This window comes from Hetaerina americana, unplaced genomic scaffold, assembly GCF_022747635.1.
Source record: "Hetaerina americana unplaced genomic scaffold, ioHetAmer1.1.p SCAF_7, whole genome shotgun sequence".
Classification (NCBI taxonomy): domain Eukaryota; kingdom Metazoa; phylum Arthropoda; class Insecta; order Odonata; family Calopterygidae; genus Hetaerina; species Hetaerina americana.
The window spans coordinates 57369994-57377659 of record NW_027287316.1 but is presented as its reverse complement, the minus strand read 5'-3'; positions in this window follow the sequence as shown (position 1 = coordinate 57377659).

The following is a 7666-nucleotide window of genomic DNA, read 5'->3' as shown; positions in this document are numbered from 1 at the left end:
GTCTACGTCTATCCTCCTGCTTCAATAACCACGTTTCCGCGCCATACATAGCTACGCTCCATATCAAAGTGTTTACGAGTCTTTTCTTAACATCCTTACTCAACATCCCTGTCATCAACTCCCTCCTCCTTGTGAAAGCCTCTTTGCTTATCGCAATTCTTCTCCCTACGTCCCTACTACTTTGACCATGTTGGTCCAAAACACTACTGAGATATGTAAACTGTTTTACCTGCTCGTTTCTGCCCTCCTATTCTAATGTTAAGCTTAGCCTTTTTCTTTCTAGGAAATCACATAACCTTTGCTTTATTAATATTGATTCTCATCCCATACCTGTCGCACTGAATTTCCAATTTACTCATCAATGCTTGCAACCCCCTTGGCTGAGTGACGAACTGAAGCTTGGTCATCAGCAAACCTAACTGATTTTACAAATTCCCCGCCCACTTTCATTCCTACCTCCAGTTCTAACCATGCCTCTTTAATCATTTCCTCTACATACAGGTTGAAAAGCAACAGTGATAATGGGCAACCCTGCCTTACACCTCTTCCTAGCACTGCCCATCCGGACTCCCCGTTCCCCTCTCGCACCTTAGCAGTCTGAGATATGTACAGGTTTCGGATTAGCCTCCTTTCCCTCCAATCTATTCCTATTTTCTGCAGAACACTCATTAGTTTTTCCCAGTTCACTCTATCAAATGCTTTTTCGAAATCTACGAAACAGGCAAATACCTCCTGGTTGTGTTCTATATTCCTCTCGATTAATAATCTCATTACTGCAATGGCATCACGCGTACCTCTCCCCTTCCTAAACCCAAACTGATCATCCCCTAAGTAATCATTTGCCCTACTCTCTATCCTTTTGTTTATGATCCTGAGAACAACTTTAGCTGCGTGGGATATCAAACTTATTGTCCTGTAGACCTCACATGATGTAGCCTTCACCTTTTTTGGAATAGGGACCAAAACTGATTTCACAGTCTTCCGGCCAGATTCCTTCCTCATAGATACTACGAATCAGCCCATATAGCCTCTTCCTGCCACATTTATCTAAACATTTCAATAGTTCCACGGGAATGTTATCAACCCCCACGGCCTTATTTAGTTTCATCTCCCTTAATGCCCTTTCTATCTCATGGTCTAGTATGCCTGGACCTAAGCTATCTTCCTCTACGTCATATTATTTTTCAATGTCTAACTTTGTTGGTCGAAGTTCTTCACTATACAGATCTTCTATATGCTCCTTCCATCACTCTTGGATCTTTCCTGTGCCAACTATTACCTTACTCGCCTTATCTCCAACTGTTAGAATAGATCTCCCTTTCTTACTTCCCGATAACGATTTAACTTTTCTGTACAGCGCACCGATTTCGCCCTTCCTCTGCAGACTTTCCATATCCTCGCACTGCGTCTGCCACCATGCTTCTTTTGCTTTATGTGTTGCCCGCCTCAATTTATTGTTCAATTCTTTGTACTTCATTTTGCCTAACTCTGTATTTACATTCTTCAATTTTCGCGGCTCATTCATCTTTGTAATCATCTCATCCCATTCCTAATATTTAATTTTTCAACACTGGCACTTCAACTGGCAGGAGGGACGACAAGCTAATAATATTCAGGCTTGGGAGCACAGATCAACTTCAATTACTTTCACAGAGCGTTCTTTTTTCGCATGTTCCCAACGTGGTTGATATTTTTTTCTTTATGCCACAAATCAGCTTATACTTAAGTGAATCAACCAAAAAATCTTGATATTGTGGTAAATATTAATAATGAAATTGTGTAAAGTCAAATGATAATCTAAAGTATATTCTTCTTTCAATGTTGAAGTACTTTGAACACACAGCGTAATAACATCACTTGGAACTCACATGTGACAAATATAATAGGGTATGGTCAAGTAATTATTTAATGCCATTAAATTATGCCAATTTAAATGCATATTTTAATCAATTGGGACATATAAACTAGAGAAAAGCCCAGGTTGTTGTGAGGAGAAAAACAGTTTTCGCAATTTTTACAGACCTAGCATAAATATTGGTGGAATTTATGGCCATTGCGGAAACCTGTGCTTGACATACAGGTGAAAAAAAATATTCGGTACATAAAATTCCTTCAGATTCTTCCCAGCCCTTAGGACCGCGTCGGCCGCCTCACCCGGTTTCAGCAGGCGAATACACACTCAAGGCTCATAAGATGCGAGAGAAACTAAAACCAAGTATCAAAGTTCAATGATTACTCGGATTCCATGAATCGTGCCAATTAATCCTATTTATTTGGTCTAGTCAAGTTGGTTGACCCTAATTGGGTGCATCCATAAATACTGAACAAAACGATGATGATTTTTACTTGTCATACTAAAAATCTGTTGATTGGAGCGATTCTATAGCATGTCTGCCACCCAGGATGAATTCAATCACTCTTTTCCTGGCCGTCGGTCAGCGAACTTTATTTTTGCGAGTCCATTTATCAGCGAATTATATGTAAAAACTTAAGTTTTTAATAAATCTTTTTTTTCTTGCTGATTGATTGATGCTAATTGGATGGAGATTTTCTTGTTTTGTGAAAGATGTGTTTTGAAGTTTCCTTTAAGTGGACTTTTGTTTTACTAACTGATTTTATCTATTATCTTTTGTGATTACTTGGGACTTGTGTGCCACCCGACACTGTCTATCAACACATATGGATTTTAATACATAAATAAGAACTTAAAAGTTTCCAAATTAATGGAAATAGTTTTTCGAAATACCGTAGCATCAAACCAGAGTGCATGCTGAAGTCATATCTTCAGTTTGGTTAATGATTAAGCGAGATCATTCTTTCTGTTATGACATTGGTGCGGACTCATTAACCTTTCACGTTTCACTTAAAAAATCTACCAAGAGATTCTATCTCTCTAGGCTGTCTCTTAGTCATCATGGAAATTATTATTCCCAGGAGGATAACATATGAAGAGTCAACAGTTGGAGAAGAGTTACGCCAATTATTAAGTAGAAGAAAACGTGAGAATTGCTTGTACAGAAAGATTTGAAAGCCTGTCACTTCCCATATTTACCATCATAGATTGGTTCATTGCGAAAATTACAAACTTTTAAAATGGCTAAGATGCGGTAGCCATGGATGAACTCCGGGTGCATCACAAATATTTTAGTACCTGTTAACAAAACAGAATGCTGGGACGAATTCATTCTGCTCTGTAAAAAAATCACCACCATTAATGCGTTAGCTAGAAGCAAAAAATTTCGGAGCATGGCAAATATGAACCTGCACAAGGAAGAGATGTTGGGTATGTTCCAATGAAACTTATATGCAGTCGTCTGTAACCGGAGAGGTCGGTTGATTTCGTGAAAAGTTCGCCAAGAGCTTCATACAGCTGAATTTGATGGAAATTGACAGAATTCTCAGTTTTCAAGTCTCTCCAAATAAAACAGGTGGATTCATCAGTCCAGCAGGCTGCCTACACGGAGGATGCCGAACAGTATTTTCAAGGGCCGAGCGGAACCAGAAGGATGTCAAAATGTCAAATGGTATTTATCCTGTGCTCCACATCATGAATGACACCAAGTAATTATTAACCCTAAACTAGTTTTAAAAATTGTTTTTCACCTCACACTACTACGGAAGTCTCTGGAACGATTGATAATTATCACGTAAAATAAGTCGAACGAGACGTTTTATCTTAAGTGCTCGAAATATAATTATGAGAAAATGTTAAATTTATTTCAATGCAAAGTTTACCCTAGACACCACATTCTTATTCCCCATTTAATTCACACTAGAATGCATCTTTGAAATTCCAAGCCCTTATAACACTAAATTAAAAACCGACCACTTAAAACAAATGAAACAATGCATTCAAAACAAAGTCACACTGATGCAGAGAAAGGGCAAGGAAAAAACCAGAAGCTCCAATGCGACCAAACATATCAAACGAGCAGCAGTGCATCGGCTGATATATGGATATCCGCCATATAAAAGAAAAACTTCTCTCTATAAAATACTTTAAATTGAAGGCGTAAAATGTGAAGAAAAAACCGAGGATGTGTTAGGTGTCTGCGAGGGTGCCTCAAGTTCTAATTAATTCTAAAAAGCATAGGCTGGTAATTCTAGGAGACAAGACCATTTGTCGAAGGCATCCGTGAACATACAAATGTTTCATTGCATTAAATGTTAACTCTATTGGATAGCTACTTTGAACGGCCGATAACATCAAATTTTAATGGAGTAGTTAGTAAAATATTACGAGCACAATCAAATAAATAAGGAAAGCGATCGCAAAATAGAATCCTGAACACTACTACATTACCCATTTAAATGTGAACTCTATTCAAAAGGACAAACCATTATTTGGAAAAATCCAGAATACACATTTTTTAAGATCATTTCGGTAAGTACGTATTGGATAAGCAATGGACAAGAATATATTCAATGGATTCATCCTGTACCAGATCTTCCTGGGAAACCATAACCGGCATATGGAAAGGAATTGCCCCCCCCCCTTCCCTCATGAATGAATTTCACACTCCTCAGCGTCGAGCTTAGTATTGGTTGAACTCGGCTATCACCTGGTAAACATACCTTCGGTTTGAACATTTTCCATTAAAAGTTGGATAGCTCTAAAGATTTATAGTATAGAAAAAAGAAAGACCTGGCGAGATCAGTGAATGAAAAACTATTACTAACTAATACTAATACTATTAAAACTAATACTAACAAATATTTAAAGCGCAAAAAAAACTGCCGTGAAGAACAAGATGAAATCATGGTTGGCAGATATCTGAATAACAAAATTAAAAAATTAAGCTGGATACCGCTCCAGTAATAAATACGTCAAAGGAAAGACAAGTTTTGCAAGCAAGATATTGATAGAAGGACATGAGCATTAGGTTATTTCAAGAACATGCTAAGGGAAATCTAGTCCGCGATCGAGAAATATGTAGCTTTCCAATTGGGTAAGAAATTGTTGTACGAGTAGCTAGACTAGAGGCTTAACGAGTGTTTCAATACTTATTTTGAGGAAGTGCTCGGCGAGGTGACTGATTTATGGGTGGCTGATTACACTGCCTTGAATAAGTCCAGTGACACCCAGAAAGACATAGTAGAACATGACTGTCTAAAATACTCGGCACCCTACAGGATGACTTGAGTGGAGGAGGAAATCCTTTCAACTATACGCGCAGTGTTCGGCGGCGACATTATTTGAAGAAATTTAATTTTTTACGATATCATATCAAATTAATACCGCATTGAATAAAAACCTTTGGAACGCGAAGTAGTATTTACTTTGTCAAATTGAAGAGGTTTTCCAAAACGTTTAATCAGATTACCGAATTCGTTATTCTCCATACTTCGCCCATGAAAAACTTAAGGAGATATTTGAAAATTGCATATTGGACACTAATTAAACCGCAGTTATCAACCAGGTCTGTTGGATGGGCGAGGAGAGTTCACTCGATACTATGCCCAAATACGTGTAAAACGCACGCAACAGGGTAGGTTCCTTGTGCCGGCTTTGGTTTCCCAGGAAGATCTGCTACTCGAAAAATCGCTGAGAGGTTTGCCCGGAATCCGGACCCAGTCAGTAGCCAAGACAAGCCTTGGACTATCACGTCCACGCCTAAGAATATACGTATAGCCTGGAAATTTGACAATTTAACGCCATTTGTTGTGAAAAAATAGTAATTTCGTTCGCTTGCTTGGACTGATGTGAGACTTTTTCATGATCTTTCCTTACTCTAATGAGAAAAAGATTCTAAGTTTTCTAAGAATTCAAAGGTGCGATGGAGGGATTCGAATTTACAAAAATGTTCAAGACACCTGATACAGCAAAATCAAGTATGAATGCAATCAGCTTAGTGGGAACATTGAATAAAATGCAGTAAAAATACTTGAATGGAAACTACCTTTTAAAAGAGACTTACCTCCACATCAGTTATTGACCCTAGCATGACTCCTTGCACGCTTCGCTGATCCGAAGTGTCCATATCCCGGGCTAAAGAATGACACGTCCACAGGTTACTGCCTGAACGTGTTCGAAGAATCCTCGAGATTCCAAGGACGATAAATCTACGAGATGTAGTTCCACGTAGCTGAGGATTCCCATTTTCTCCCATCCAAGTTTTAATGATGTTATCAGCAAACAGTTTTCGCATAAATTCCGTTGGTCGATTTGGGATTTCGCTTCGCTTCAATTGGGGGACGGTTCACTAAAAGAGAACATTTAAAATATCATTATGTACGAATACCATTGGAGTCTAAGCTAAATAATATAATTCCATTCTAAAATACAAAGACCACAAAATTTAAACTAGGTTTCAGTAAAACAGTCTTCAACGAATTTATAATGAATTAAAATTATAAAAGTTACCTTCTCAAAATCATGGCATTCACGTATCACGGCACGGGCGATAGTTCGTGTAATACAGAATGAGAGCCCTAAGTATAAACTTTTCGTAAATTACGACGCAAAACAATTAAGTACAGGATTGAAAATCAATATTAAAATTAATTGCTGCAGTTGAATTAAAACTTTTTTGATTAATTTGGCGATCGTCAACTAAGATTTGCCGAAAAATATTTAGTAAGAAGCACCGAAATACCTAATACGGCTGACGCCTAACAATTTAAACGTGGTTTAACAATTTAAATAAGAGATTTGAATAACACAAGAGAACCATCAGGCATACAAGCGGAAATATAAAATCCGTAATCTACGCAGTAAATATTTTGCCTCCAATGAAGGAGTTAAACCGTTTCGATAATTCAAAGGAATTTATATCATTCTCCAGCGAACCCGCGATACTCACCCACTCCAAATCGAGGCTACATCCGTGGCTAAATATTACAATTAATCTAGCTAAATGACTTTTGAAAGTTGACAAATTTCACCAAAGACAAACTAAAGCGCAGAAATTTGGTTTCCTTACCGGAGTAGGTATATAACATCAGGGAAGTCATCTTGCCGATCAGCTGATCACAAGAGAGCATTCAGAGTCTTCCCGCTACGAAGCGTGCCTCTCGATTTGATGAAATGGCGATGCGATGAATTCTTTCGCAGTGGTGGTGGTCATGAGTCCCGAGTAAATCGATCGGCTGGTTGAAGTTGAAGGGTCTGCGATGAATGAAAGCAGCACAAATAAGATTTTTAGAAAAAATGACTTTTGTCCATTATTTCCAAGATTTAGCTATCATCGTCTAAAATTTAATAAGTACACAATGTGATATGGAACAGATGTAGTAAAATTATATGGACTCCTCCTTACAGCTAGTAACTGGACACAATGCTCAGTCTGAGAAGCACTAATGGTTGTCGGTGATCAGGGTTTGAAATCTCAATAGGCATGCAATGGTCTTCCGCGATACTCTACTCGTCTCTACAGTCGCGCCATCACATACCTTCGGGGTAACTGAAAAAAAATAAATCCAAAAATAATAAGTTAGATCATGTATCCTTAAGCACGAGATTCAACTTCTATTTGGCAAGTTATTTTAATTGAACATTGAAGGTAGACGCGTGAAATTTGACTGAAAGAATCCCAGATTGAAAAGTCTCCAGATTCGTTTATTCCAACGCATTTCCACGAATTTCGAGCATGCCTTGAAGGAATACACGGGAAGCCTCGTTCTCCCAAGTGAAGTATATTTTTACCTCTGAACAATATAGCCACTC